The sequence below is a fragment of the Elephas maximus genome, chromosome 25 (assembly GCF_024166365.1).
Source record: "Elephas maximus indicus isolate mEleMax1 chromosome 25, mEleMax1 primary haplotype, whole genome shotgun sequence".
Taxonomy (NCBI): Eukaryota; Metazoa; Chordata; class Mammalia; order Proboscidea; family Elephantidae; genus Elephas; species Elephas maximus.
Window position 1 is genome coordinate 41,111,496 of NC_064843.1, and position 14,099 is coordinate 41,125,594.

The 14,099-nt window shown below is 42.8% G+C and overlaps 1 protein-coding gene across 1 annotated transcript in view; it reads left to right on the plus strand.

The window, feature by feature from the left end:
• Nucleotides 1-14,099, plus strand: part of TMC2 (transmembrane channel like 2) — a 129,116-nt gene that overhangs the window by 777 nt on the left and 114,240 nt on the right. The gene's annotated exons all lie outside the window — the stretch shown is intronic.

Below are 14,099 nucleotides of genomic sequence, written 5' to 3' on the forward strand. Positions count from 1 at the left end.
AACCAGGCACTAGTTTTCTCTTCCTCAGTCAGCTGCTCATGAGGACCCCCCAAAAGCCCTTAGGTGCAGACTGGGAAATGGAAGGTAGGGTGACAGGAGTGGAGACTGTGGATATTTGGGACACTTCCTCATGCAAATCACTTGTGCCTTCAGGTCATGCTCCAGCCTGATCTCATGCATACTGCTTCCGTTTAATGATGGAGCGCAGCTGTGCATGTCTGATTTTATGGCTGTGTGGGTCAGAAAACACGTAGTTCATGATGGGCAGCTCAGGCCATATGTTGACTTGGTGGCCCATGGTTAAGCATTCAGCCTCCACTAAGGCCCAATAAGAAGCCAAAAGCTGTTTCCCAAAAGGAGAGTAGTTATCTGCAGAGGATAGGAGGGCTTTGCTCCAAAATTCAAAGGGTCTGCACTGTGATTCACCAATAGGGGTCTGTCGAAGGCTCCAAACAGCATCTCTATCTGCAACTGACACTTCAAGCACCGTTGAATCAGCCAGATCATACAGCCCAAGTGGGAGAGCAGCTTGCATGGCAGCCTGAACCTGTTCCAGAGCCTTCTCTTGGTCTGGGCCCGACTCAAAACTAGCAGCTTTCTCAGTCACTTGATAAATAGGCCAGAGTAGCACACATAAATGAGGAATATGTTGCTTTCAAAACCCAAAGGAGCCCACCAGGCATTGTACCTCCCTTTTAGTTCTGGGAGGGGCCAGATGCAATAACTTCTTCACTTTAGAGGGCATATCTCGACATGCCCCACACCACTGGACCCCTAGAAATTTCACTGAGTTGGAAGGCTCCTGAATTTTTTTCAGATTATTTTCACACCCTCCTGCATGCCAATGTCTTACCAATAAGTCCAGAGTCATTGACACTTCTTCCTTTCTAGATCCAATCAGCATAATACCATCAATGCAATGGACCGGTGTGACATCTTGTGGAAGGGAAGGAGGATCAAGTTGCCTGCGGACTAAATTGTTACTTAGGGCTAGAGAGTTGATATACCCCTGAGACAGGACAGAAAAGGTGTGTTGCTGGCCTTGCCAGCTGAAGACAAACTGCTTCTGGCAATCCTTCAAAACAGGTACGGAGAAAAAGGCATTAGCCAGATCAATACCTGCATACCATGTACCAGGAGATATATTAATTTGTTCAAGCAATGAAACCCCATCTGGAACACCCACTGCAATTGGAGTCACCACCCGATTAAGTTTTCAGTAATCTATCGTCATTCCCCAAGAGCCATCTTTTTTGCACAGGCCAAATAGGCAAGTTGAATGAAGATGTGGTGGGAATTGACACCCTTTTATCCTTCAAGTCCTTGATGGTGGCAGTAATCTCTGTAATCCCTCCTGGAATGTGGTATTCCTTTTGATTTACTATTTTCCCAGGTAGGGGCAGTTCTAATAGCTTCCACTTGTCTTTTCCTACCACAATAGCCCTTAATCCACATGTCAGGAATCTACTGTGGGGGTTCTGCCAGTTGCTGAGTATGTTTATTCCAATTATGCATTCTGGAACTGGGGAAACCACTACATGATGGGTTGGGGGACCCACGGGATCCACTGTGAGCCAAAAGTCAACTAAGACACTGTTAATAACCTGACCCTCATATGCCCCACTCTGACTGGTGGGCCACAGTGATGTTTCGGGTCTGCTGGAATTAGTGTCAGTTCAGAGCCAGTGTCTGGTAATCCCTAAAAAGTCTGATTATTTCCTTTTCCCCAGTGAACAGTCATTCTCGTAAAAGGCTGTATATTCCTTTGGGGAAGGCTGGGAGAAAGATTAGCAGCATGAAATTTTGGTAATACAGTGGGGTCCTTCCTCAAGGGCACCTGGCCTCTCCTTCATTCAAGGGATTGTGAATCTATAAACTGTCTCAAGTCTGGGATTTGATGGAGGGGCCGTGACTCTCTATTCTAGTGATTCGAGTTAGACTCCTGTTCAGTTGAACTAGAATTCTTCTGCTTGTACAGATCAAGTAAATAATCAGTAGATTTCCTACCTATTTCACTCCTAGGGACCCCGTGACTAAGTAGCCAATGCCATAAGTCTATATGAGTCAGACTATCCTGATTACTGCTTTGACTCTGTTGTCCATTATGGTAAGCCACCTCTTGTCCCCTACCACTTTGGGGGCCAATCAGCCCCATTGTAGTTAAGCGTGTTAATTCAGTTAGGGCAGTTCCCACTGTCAAGTCTGACTGACATAAAATAGCAATCACAGCAGTCTTCAAGAATGCTGGAGCTCCCTTCACAAATTTTTTCCCTACCATTTTTGTAGAAGGTGTTTCCTCTGGGCACTCCAGGTGTACATCTTTGGGTCTAACCTGATAAATCTACTCTAACATGCCAATTTTTCCAAGTCTTTGAATTTCAGTATACCAAGGCAGCTCTGGCACTTCACTTGATTTAGTGTGGGCTGTTGCATAATGCATGCTTCAGCGAACCAATCAAATAAATTCATACATCTTTTCCTAACCTCTTGAGCTAAAGCACGAAATGAAGAATCTGTGCTTAGTGGGCCCATATCAATAAAATCAGGCTGATCCATGTTTATGTCCTTTGCACCATTATCCCACACCCTTAATAGCCATTCCTACACATATTCCCCAGGTTTCTGTTGGTACATATTAGAAAACTCAATCAGTTCTTTTGGAGTGTAGTGTACCTCCTCTATGATCACGCTTTGTACTTCATCTTTTGGGGCTCACTGGGACTTAAGTCTGGTTATAGATTTAGAAGCAAAAATGGGTGGTGAAGATGTGTTCTGAGAACACTCACCAAAGTGCTGTAAGGCATCTGCCTCAGGTGATGCCCCAGGCAAGGATTCAGAATCCTCCTCAGGGTATGACTCAGGCAAAGGCTCTTCAGACTTGCAGCTGGATTAATCTCACCAGATGAGAGTGAGAGGGCTGGTTCTGTTGCCAGGACTGAATCAATGGAATTTGAGGGCTCAGTGTCCCCAGCATCTTGATTATCTGCCCATGTCTCCCCAATTCAAGTTTCAGGATCCCATTTCTTCCCAATCAATGTCCAATTTAACTTTCAGACAACATTTGAGGTTGGGAATCCAACTGGTGTTGTAATAAATTCACTTTTACAATAAGACTCTGGGTTTGGTTTTTGGCAATATCAGCTCTGTTACTACAAGAAATAAGCCTTTCTTTCAAGGAACAAGTGGAAATTTCGAGGTCGTTTATGTGGCACTTCAGCTGTAACTCTGAAGCCCTGAGATCATCTCTTTCTTTTGTGACTTTGTCTGATGAAAGTAGGACCAACCAACCAGCTTTCAATACTTCTCATTCTGACAAAATTGTAGATAGGTATCAAACATGCGATCACCCAGAGCCTTGCCTCCATCAATACATGATCTATTGGTGGTGATATTTTGTGTATTTCTATTGCCACCTGATACCATAGATTACCAGTGCCCCCTTTACCACCAGAAGCAGAGTCATCAACATCTTTAAGACTAACCAGACTTGAAAACCAATTTAGAAAAGTCATCCTTACAATTTTCTTTCTCTAGAACCACTCTCAGTACCAAATGTCTTAGGCTGGGTTCTCTAGAGATGCAAAACCAGTGAAGCATATTTTATATAGCCTGGTGGCACAGTGTTTCAGAGCTCAGGTGCTAACAAAAGGTCGGCAGTTCAAATCCACCAGCCGCTCCTTAGAAGCCCTATGGGGAAGTTCTACTCTGTCCTGTAGGGTTGCTATGAGTCTGAACCAACTCAATGGCACCTAACAACAACATATATGTATTTAGAGAGAGACTTATATCAAAGAAATGGCTCATGTGGTTGTAGAGGCTGGAATGTCCCAAGTCCATAGGTCAGGCTCGAGGCTTCTCCTGACTCATGTAGCTGCAGGGGCTGACAAACCCGACATCTGCAAGTAAGCTAGCAGATTGTTGGATCACAGGCTGCAGAGGCTGATGAATCCCAAGATTGGTAGGTAAGCTGGCAGGTCACCTGCTCACAGGCTGTGGAGGCTGACGAATCCCAAAATCAGTGGGTAAGTTGCTAGCTCCAGTCCCAAGAACCAGACGTCAGATGAACAGGAGACAGATACAGAATCCAGAGAGAGCAAAACCTGCCAGGTTTGCCAGAAAGTCCACATATATTGGATGCAGCCACACCCCCAAGTAAATTCCCTTTCAACTGATTGGCTTCTCATAGGAGATCTCATCACAGAGGTGATCACATTACATCAGATCTCATTATGGAGCTGATTACATCATTACATAGCTGCAAAACTACATCATAACTGCCAAACCACTGAGAATCATGGCCCAGCCAAGTTGACACACAGATTTAACTATCACAGAACCCTTACCCATTGCTGGTAGGAAAGCAAAATGGTACAGCCATGGTGGAAAACAGTGTGGTGCCATAGCTCTTAACCACTGGTGGTACACTGGTTAAGAGCTATGGCTGCTGGCCAAAAGGTCAGCAGTTTGAATCCATCAGGCACTCCTTGGAAGCCCTATGGGGCAGTTCTACTTTATCCTTCAGGGTCGCTATGACTTGGAATCCACTCAATGGCAATGGTTGTTTTTTTTTTTTTTCTTTTACCATACGACCCAGCAATTCCGCTCGTAGGTATGTACTCAAAGGACTTGAAAGCAGAGACTCAGATAGATACTTTACACCAATGTTAATTGCAACACTATTCAAAATAGCCAAAAGCTGAAATAACCTAAATACCCATCAACAGATGAATAGATATACAGAATGTGGTACATACGTACAATGGAATACTACTCAACCGGTAGGAGAAATGACACCTTTTTTTTATTTATTGTGCTTTAGACAAAAGTTTATAGCTCAAGTTAATTTCTCGTACAAAAATTTATACACATATTGTTATGACCCTAGTTGCAATCCCTATAATGTGACAGCACGCTCCCACTTTCCACCCCTGGTTTCCCGTGTCCATTCAACCAGCTCCTGTCCCTGTCTGCCTTCTCATCCTGCCTCCAGACAGGAGCTGCCAATTTAGTCTCATGTATCTACTTGAACTAAGAAGCACACTCTTCACGAGTATTATTTTTTGTTTTATAGTCCAGTCTAATCTTTGTCTGAAGAGTTGGCTTCAGGAATGGTTTTAGTTTGGGGTTAATAGAAAGTCCAAGGGCCATGTCTTCTGGGATTTCTGTAGTCTCAGTCAGACCATTAAGTCTGGTCTTTTTATGTGAATTTGAGTTCTCCACCCCACTTTTCTCCTGCTTTGTCAGGAACTCTCTGTTTTGTTCCCTGTCGTGGCGGTCATCGGTAGTGGCAGGGCAACATTTAGCTCCTCTGGTCTCAGGCTGATGGAGTCTATGAACATGGCTGTGCATATATCTGTTCGTGTGAAGGCTCTTATTTCTCTAGGATATATTCCAAGGAGTGGGATTGCTGGATCGTATGGTACTTCTATTTCTAGCTTTTTAAGGAAGGGCCAAATCGATTTCCAAAGTGACTGTACCATTTTACATTCCCGCCAGCAGTATATAAGTGTTCCAGTCTCTCCACAACCTCTCCAACATTTATTATTTTGTTTTTTGGATTAATGCTAGCCTTGTTGGGGTGAGATGGTATCTCATTGTAGTTTTGATTTGCATTTCTCTAATGGCTAATGATCATGAGCATTTCCTCACGTATCTGAATGTCTTCTTTGGTGACGTGCCTGTTTATATCCTTTGCCCATTTTTTAATTGGGTTACTTTTCATTTGTTGTTGAGGTTTTCCAGTATCTTGTAGATTTGTTGGAGTCCAATTTTTCATAGTATTCTGTTATGATCCTTTTAATTTCATTTGGGTCTGGTGTGATATCTCCCATCTCATTTCTTATTTGGGTTATTTGCTTCCTCTCCTGTTTTTCTTTTGTCAGTTTTGCCAATAGTTTATCAATTTTGTTGATCTTTTCAAAGAATCAGCTTTTGATCTTGTTAACTCTTTCAACTGTTTTTTTCTATTCTCTATTTCATTTAACTCTACTTGAATTTTTATTGTTTCCTTCCTTCTGGTGCCCGTGGGCTTCTCTTGCTTTTCTCTTTCTTCTTGTTTGAGTTTCAGGGTTAATGTTTTGATTTTGGCCTTTCTTCTTTCTGGATGTATGTGTTTAGTGCTATAAATTGATCTCTGAGCACTGCTTTTGCTGTGTTCCAAAGGTTCTGGTAGGATGTGTTTTCATTCTCATTTGATTCTGTGAATTTCTGTATTCTGCCCTTGATTTCTTCTATAACCCAGTAGTTTTTGAGCAAGGGGTTGTTCAGTCTCCATGTATTTGATTTTTTTTTTACTTGCTTTTTTTGTTGATTTCTCACTTTTATAGCTTTCTGGTCACAAAAGTTGCTTTGTAATATTTCGATGTTTTGGATTCTCTTAAGGCTTGCTTTGTGGCCTAATACGTGGCCCATTCTAGAGAATGTTCCATGTACACTGGAAAAGAAGGTATACTTGGCTGCTGTTGGGTGGAGTGTTCTGTATATGTCTACGAGGTCAAGTTGGCTGATTGTGGCATTTAGATCTTCCGTGTCTTTATTGAGCTTCTTTCTGGATGTTCTGTCCTTCACCGAAAGTGGTGTGTTGAAGCCTCCTACTATTGTTGTGGAGCTGCCTATTTCTCTTTTCAGTGCTGTTAGAGTTTGTTTTATGTATTTTGGAGCTCTGTCCTTGGGTGCATAAATATTTATTATGGTTATGTCCTCCTGGTGTATTGACCCTTTAATCATTGTATGGTGTCCTTCCTTACCCTTTGTGGTGGATTTTGCTTTAAAGTCCATTTTGCCAGAGATTAATATTGCCATTTCTGCTCTTTTTGGATTGTTGTTTGCTTGATATATTTTTTTCCACCGTTTGAGTTTTAGTTTGTATCTTAGAGTCTAAAGTGTGTTTCTTGTAGGCAGCATATAGACGGATCATGTTTTTTTATCCATTCTGCCACTCTTTGTCTCTTTATTGGTGCATTTTGTCCATTTACATTCAGCATAATTTTCGATCGGTATGAGCTGAGTGCTGTCATTTTGATGTATTTTTTTGTGTGGTGTTCACAGTTTCTTTGTTCCACTTAATATTCTGTGCTGAGTTGCTATTTTCTTTTCATCTTTTTCATTTTTGTTCATCTTGTATTTGTTGAGTCTTTATGTTTTTCTTGTTTTTTATTTTGATGTGTAGGATTGATAGTTTCCTTTGTGGTTACCTTAGTATTTACCTCTGTTTTTCTAAGTTTAAACCAATCGTTTATTTCTTGATATCAACTTGACTTCCTCTCCATATGAAAGTTCTATGACTACATTATTTAGTCCCTCTTTTTTGTTTTAATGTTGTCATCTTTTACATATTGACGTCTCTGTTTCCCTATTTCAGTGTTTTAGCTTTGATTTATTTTTGTGACTTCCCTATCTGGGTTGATATCTCGTTGTTCTGTCCTGTGTTCTAGTCTTGGATTGTTATATGAAGTTATTGATTTTCTAACTAGACTCCCTTTAGTATTTATTTTAATTTTGGTTTGGTTTTTACAAATTCTTTCACTTCTGTTTATCTGGAAATGCCATAATTTTGCCATCATATTTTAGAGACAGTTGCTGGATATATAATTCTTGGCTGGGCATTTTTTTTCCTTCAAGGCTTTGTATATGTCATCCCATTGCGTTCTTGCCCACATGGTTTCTGCTGAGTAGTCAGAGCTTAGTCTTACTGACTCTCCTTTGTAGATGAGTTTTTGTTTATCCCTAGCAGCTCTTATAATTCTCTCTTTATCTTTGGTTTTGGCAAGTTCGATTTTAATATGTCTTGGTGACTTTCTTTTGGGATCTACCCTGTGTGGTGGTCGATGAGCTTCTTGGATAGATATCTTCTCGTCTTTCCTCTTGATAGAGCCCCACATAATTCTTAGGGTGTCTTCCTTTTTTTAAAATTCTTTTATCTGATTTTTCCTCAGATAAATTGATGTCAAGTGCTTTATCTTCAATCTCACTAATTCTGACTTCCATTGCCTCCATTCTGCTCCTGTGACTTTCTATTGAGTTGTCTAATTCTGAAATTTTATTGTTAATCTTTTGGATTTCTGTTTGCTGTCTCTCTATGGGTTCTTGCAGCCTGCTAAATTTGTCATTATGCTCTTATATAACCTTCTTAAGTTTCTTTTTTGCTTTGTCTGTGTGTCCTTTGGCTTGGTCGGGGTTTTGCCTGATCTCCTTCCTGATCTCTTGAAGAGCTCTGTATGTTAACCTTTTGAATTCTGCCTCTGGTAACTCCAATTCCTTATCTTCCTCCAGGAGGTTTCTTTGTTCTTTGTTTTGGTTGCTTGCTGAAGCCGCCATGGTCTGCCTCATTATGTGATTTGATATTGACTATTGTCTGTGAGCCATCAATAAGTTATTATCTTTATTTATTTTATGTTTGCTTTCTGTGTCCTGGCCTCTTTTGTTTTGTTTTGATATGCCCAAATAGGCTGGTCATGTAAGCTACACTGATTATTGGTGTCCCTGAAGCTCTCACATTCTGTGACCAGGTGGAGAGTTGTTACTAGGTATGTGAGCCCAGGAGTCCATTTACTTTTTTTGTGTGGATTCAGCTTAGGTGTCCAGGTCATCAGTCATCAACTGTGTGGTGTAGGCTCTCACCTGTAGCCCTAGATAGGTGGGAGTGATTGGAGTAGGCATAGATGTCTGGCTGAAGTAGGGGGTTATGTGCTGATCAAGGCAGGGGGCTTACTGCTGCTCCTGAGTGTCTGGGTGGAAGTCACATCCCTGTTCCCTACAGCATGTAGGTAGGTGGGTTTTGCAGCTGGACTTTGGGAATCCAATGCTGTTGGCTGTAAGGACTGGGAGTCACCAACTATTCTTAGACCCCTGCTGCAAGTGGCTGGGTGGAGTGAGTGGAGCCTTCAGTCCTTAGGCCCCTAATGCAGGTAGGTGAGGACCCTGCTTAATGGGCAGAGTGGTGTCAAATGTCATGAACCTACCACTCTCCGTTATAGCAGATACAGATGAAAATAGGCTTCAGGTACATATCCTGTTATGTTGTGCTAATGAGGGCCTACACAGTTGAAATGGGCCCACAGAGGTCTATGCAGGGGTGAAAGGCATTCAAAGTCCATGGACTCCTTATGCCTGTGCTTAGGTAAAGCGGCTGTTGCCTGCCCTGAGTTCCTGGCTCAGGAGAGCTGGGAGATTTTTTCATTTGTTAATTTCTTCCCTCTCCAAAGCCAGGAGAATGGCTCAGGGTGTACGATATGTCCTACTTCTGGTCCAGGGAGAGCAGCAATCACTGAAGCTGGCCTAGGACCTGGAGCAGAGCAGGGAGGGGGCAGGTAAATGGGAGAGAGGTATTTCCCAAAAGGTGGGTTTTTTTTTTTTTTTTTTTTTTTGATCCATGAGGTAAGTGAGATGCTTGTACCTATCTTTCTCTGACTGAGCACCATTTCTCACAGGTTCCGGAGGCTTGAGCAAGCTCTGCTGTTCAGTCTCTCCCGATGTGGGAAATATGTCTGGAGCACCACTGCTTGCCTCACCACAAGTCCCAGCCCATCCAGCCTGTAGGCTGCTGGTGCTGGCCAGGTCAGGTCTGGCAACATCTAGCTGCTTCTGAATTGTCTCTCTCTCCCCTTACCACTCAGTCTGATTCCTGAACTTTGTCTTTGATGTTTGGGGCTCCTAGATTGTCACATATCATTGATTCACTTTTTTTTTTTTTTGGTCTTTGTTATAAAAGGGACCACAGAAAGCGTCTGACTACTCCACCATCTTGGGCCCACCTCTTGGCTCTCTATTTTTTTTTCTCTGACTCTGCCTCTTGGGGTGATGGGGAAGGAAGCAGGCAAAAACAAACAAACAGCAACATGCCCCCCTAGACACCACCTGGCTTTATGCTTTTCTCTTGGATTGTGTATAATGTGCCCAGACAGTTCTCTTCACCTACCTGGCTGTATTTGGCAGTAATATCTGCTGCCCTGGGGGTAACCACTGCTCCCTCAGGTCCCAGAAACGTGTATGTAGGTGCAACTTCCTGACTGAAGTCAGAAATGGCAGGGACCACCCCCAGCACCTCCCCATAGACAAGACCCCTTTGTCCTTCAGTGCTGACCAAGAAAGGTGGAGGAAGTAGGTCCTACTTCTAGGAACCCTAGAAACCACCTGTCTTACTTTCCTTGTGTTGCTGTAACAAAAACACCTCAAGTGAGTGGCTTTAAAGAACCAAAATTTATTTTCTTACAATTCTAGAGGCTATAAGTCAAAGGGTATCGGCCATGTCAGTTTTTCCTTGTTGGTAGCTCTGGGCCTTCCTTGGTTCCTCAGCTTGTTGATGATCCTTAAATGGCATCTGTCTTCCCCAGTACACATTTGCCTCTGTGTCTAATCTGTTCTTCTTCTAACTCAGAAACAATTAGGTTAAGAACACACTCTACACTGATAGAAACAAAAACAAATCTGTTACCTTCGAGTTGATTCTGATACATAGGGACCCTATGAGACAGAGTAGAATTGCCCCCATAGGTTTCCAACGTTACAATCTTTACAGAAGCAGGCTGCCACACCTTTCTCCCATGAAGCAGTAGGTTTGAACTGCTGACCTTTCAGTTAGCTGCTGAGTATTTAACCACTGTGCACCAGGCCTCATTAAGATAAGAAAGAAAAACCTATTCCCAAAAAGGATTACATCTACAAGTATAGGGGTTAAAATCCCAACACATATTTTGAGGGGACAAGGTTCAACCCACAACAACATCCTGATCGTAATACAAGCCAAAAGCTTGCAGGCACACTTAGCTAACCTCCAGATCTCCATGACCCCCCTGCTGCTCTACACCACAACCCTCCCCGAGTAGTGAGCCCTTCTCTGGGGGTTAGTAGGTGCAGCACAGGGGCTTTGATAGCTCCAGCTCACAGTATCCCACTGGGGTGTAACCTTCCCCGTAACTGAATTCTCTCCATCGTGCTCGTTTACCACATTCTGTGAGCAGACACTGGATGTTTTGTAAGTAGATACCCACAGCTAATTATGTACCTATATATTTTTTGTTGGAGGGATGAATTGAAATCATGTTCAAGAAGCTTCCCCATTAACAAGGGATTTTGTGACAAACTGAATTTACACACCCTAAAACTTTTGGTTGAGATTTCATGTGTTATTTTTGTTAATATTGTTGTCTTGGGTTTAATTGTCTCTGATCAAGCCACATCCATGAAAGAGAATTACTACAGAGCTTCCTATCCTTAAGCCCTAGCAGAGGAATGTTCATCATTCTGATAAAATATTAGAGCACACCAATATTATTATCCTTCAGAGCAATGTTTTTTTATGTTAAGTTGAGAGTCCAATAAGTGTAGCTCAACATAAAGTCTTATGTTAGGCTGAAGAAAAGAAAATTAAAAGACTGTATGATGAAAAGTTGAGATTTTTTTTTTTTATGCCACCTGTTTTGGTTTTGCTGCCTCTGAACTAGGTTGTTACTGTTTTTTTTTAATGTGCAAATGTGCTAAATCAAAAGGTTTCTCATTACAAACATGGTGAATCACCACGAATAAAAAGGCATTTCTTGATGAAGTAAAAACTCTGAAGGCAAAGCAAAGAAGACAAGGAGTCTTCCCAGGGGCTTGAAAGATCTCAAACACTGGATCCCACTTGACAATTACGTCGATTTTCAAGAATGAAATATTAACATATACCACTCTGTGTCTCACCAAAATAAAGTAGTTTAACAGCAATTCTTAGGATAGGCTCAATATATACAGTGTCCTCATCCTCTCTATGAATTAAATTGTGTCCTCCAAAAACACAGGTTGGAGTCCTGACCCCTATACCTGTGTATGTTATCCTGTTTGGGGATAGGGTTTTCTTTGTTATGGTAATGAGGCCATATCAGCGTAGAGTGAATCCTAAACCACTGTTGGGTAATATAAATAAAATAGATGCTGCATGGAAATCTCCAAGGAACCAAGGAACAAAAGGGCTACAGAAGCTGAAAGAGACAGGGATCTTCCTGACACAGAGAGTTGACAGAGAGAGCCTTCCCCTGTAGCCAAGACCCTGAATTTGAACTTCTAGCCTAAACCGTGAGAAAATAAATTTCTGTTCTTTACAGTCACCCACTTATGGCATTTCTGTTACAGCAACACTAGGCAACTAAGACATCCTCCAAAAGAAATTCACCACCTTCTGCAGGGACATGGTATGTCCAGTTCCAGGAGTATCCCACCACTCTGGAGCAGAAGATCAATGATGCAAGGGGAATACAAGCCAAAATCAGAAATTTGGCAAAGCGCTGACTTCATCCCTAGTGGTCTCTGAAGCACAACATGAAAGGGGTATAAAGAACATGGATATCAGTGTAATTGTGATCTCCAACACAGCTGCCCAGACTTTCCACACCTTGTGGCTGCTCCACCTGCCCTGGCATCATTGGAGGCTACCAGGCAGGATATATGGTCTCTCTCCACTGATGGCTGGAGTTAGACATTGTTTTCTGACACTCCATATCCAGTGACAAAATCTTCTTAAGGACAGTAAAATCTTTAGGATTTGATGACTTAGTATCACAGAGGTTATTACTCATCTTCTACTTCTAACCCTCTGTTTGAGCCACTTTTGCCCCTGCTCAACACCTTTCAGGGTTCTGTGTCTTGACAAGATGGTTCGTCTCCTCCACACAGTCTGCCTGGCCTGCCCATTGGCCTCATCCTCCTGCTGGCCTCCCTCACACTTACCCACCAGCAAAGCAACACTACACAAGTCATGCCAGGCTTCTTGCCTTGTTCTTCATCTTAACTTTGCACAGGATGCCATCCCCGTGCTTCTTTTCCTTGTCTTTTAAAATTCAACTCAGCATACTGCTTCCTGGAGGTCTCCTCAGATCCTCGCATCAACAAGACTGGGCACCCTCTCTTCCGGGCATTGTGGAGGGTCAAGACCTGCCTCACAGGAGAGAGAGAGATATTTCAAGGTGTCAAGTATGGTCAACTCAATCAATGAACAGTGGGAAATGGGGTGGTGGCTCCTTTGGGCTGGTTTGGGCTCTATGGATCCTAACAACCAAACCTGTGTGCGTGATGGGCCAGCTGGGATGTCAGAGCCCTGGGCACTCTCATTGTTGAATTCCTGTGCTTATTTCCACTCCTTAAAACATTCTAGCCTGAGAACCTAACCTGAACCTTTCAAAAATCAGAAGAGCTTGGGTAGGACTTTGACCCTGCTCTGCAGCATCCCTCATAAAAGGCTGTGAGTGAACTTCTCTCTGTCTGTGAATCTTTTATAAATAGGCCACAAGAATAAATGATCTCAACGGCCAGTGTTGTGCCGCAGTAGAAAGAGCAGCCTTAGAACTGAAGTCAGCTTCCCGTCTCTGAAGATATTCAGGTTTAACCAGACTCATACAATATTGGCTCATGCCTCCAAGAATCCCACGGGCCTGTAGTAGAGAGGCTATTGTCATTATTAGTTGCTGTCAAGTCAGTTCTGGCTCACAACGACCTGATATATAATGGAACAAAATGGTGTTCAGTCCTGCTCCATCCTCATTATCTTTGATATGTTTAAGCCCATTGTTGTAGCTATTGTGTCAATCCATCTCATTGAGGGTTTCCCTTGTTTTCAGTCACCGTCTACTTTGCCACATAGACATTGAAAAATCAGTATGGCTTGGAGGGATGTGAAATCAACCCAGTGGTAGCATCAGGAGGTGGCCCTGTTATGGACACTGGACCCTAGGGACACCCTTGTGTGGATATGCCTGCTCCAACAAGACTCTCACCTGGTTGGGAAGGATGTTAATCAAAGTCTAACAAACATCATTTCAGAGTAGAGAAATGAGTCTGAATGGCCTCAGGTTCCCACCTGCAGCTTTCTGGAGGCGCTGTTCTTGGAATCTGGCTTGGATTGGTTCCAAGTGCTTCCCTGTTGATGGTAAGCAGAGTTTCTTGGCTGGAACAGCACTGACTTCGGGATCTTCTCTGTGACAAGAAAGAGACAAGGCTTCTTTGCACAGCCACCAGAGACACACAGAGGCATGGGAAGAGAGCATGGGAGAGGAGAGATAATTGGGGACGAGGAGGGCCCAGAACATGCAGCTGACACATTGCATGGGTGAGCAGTGGATACAACCATA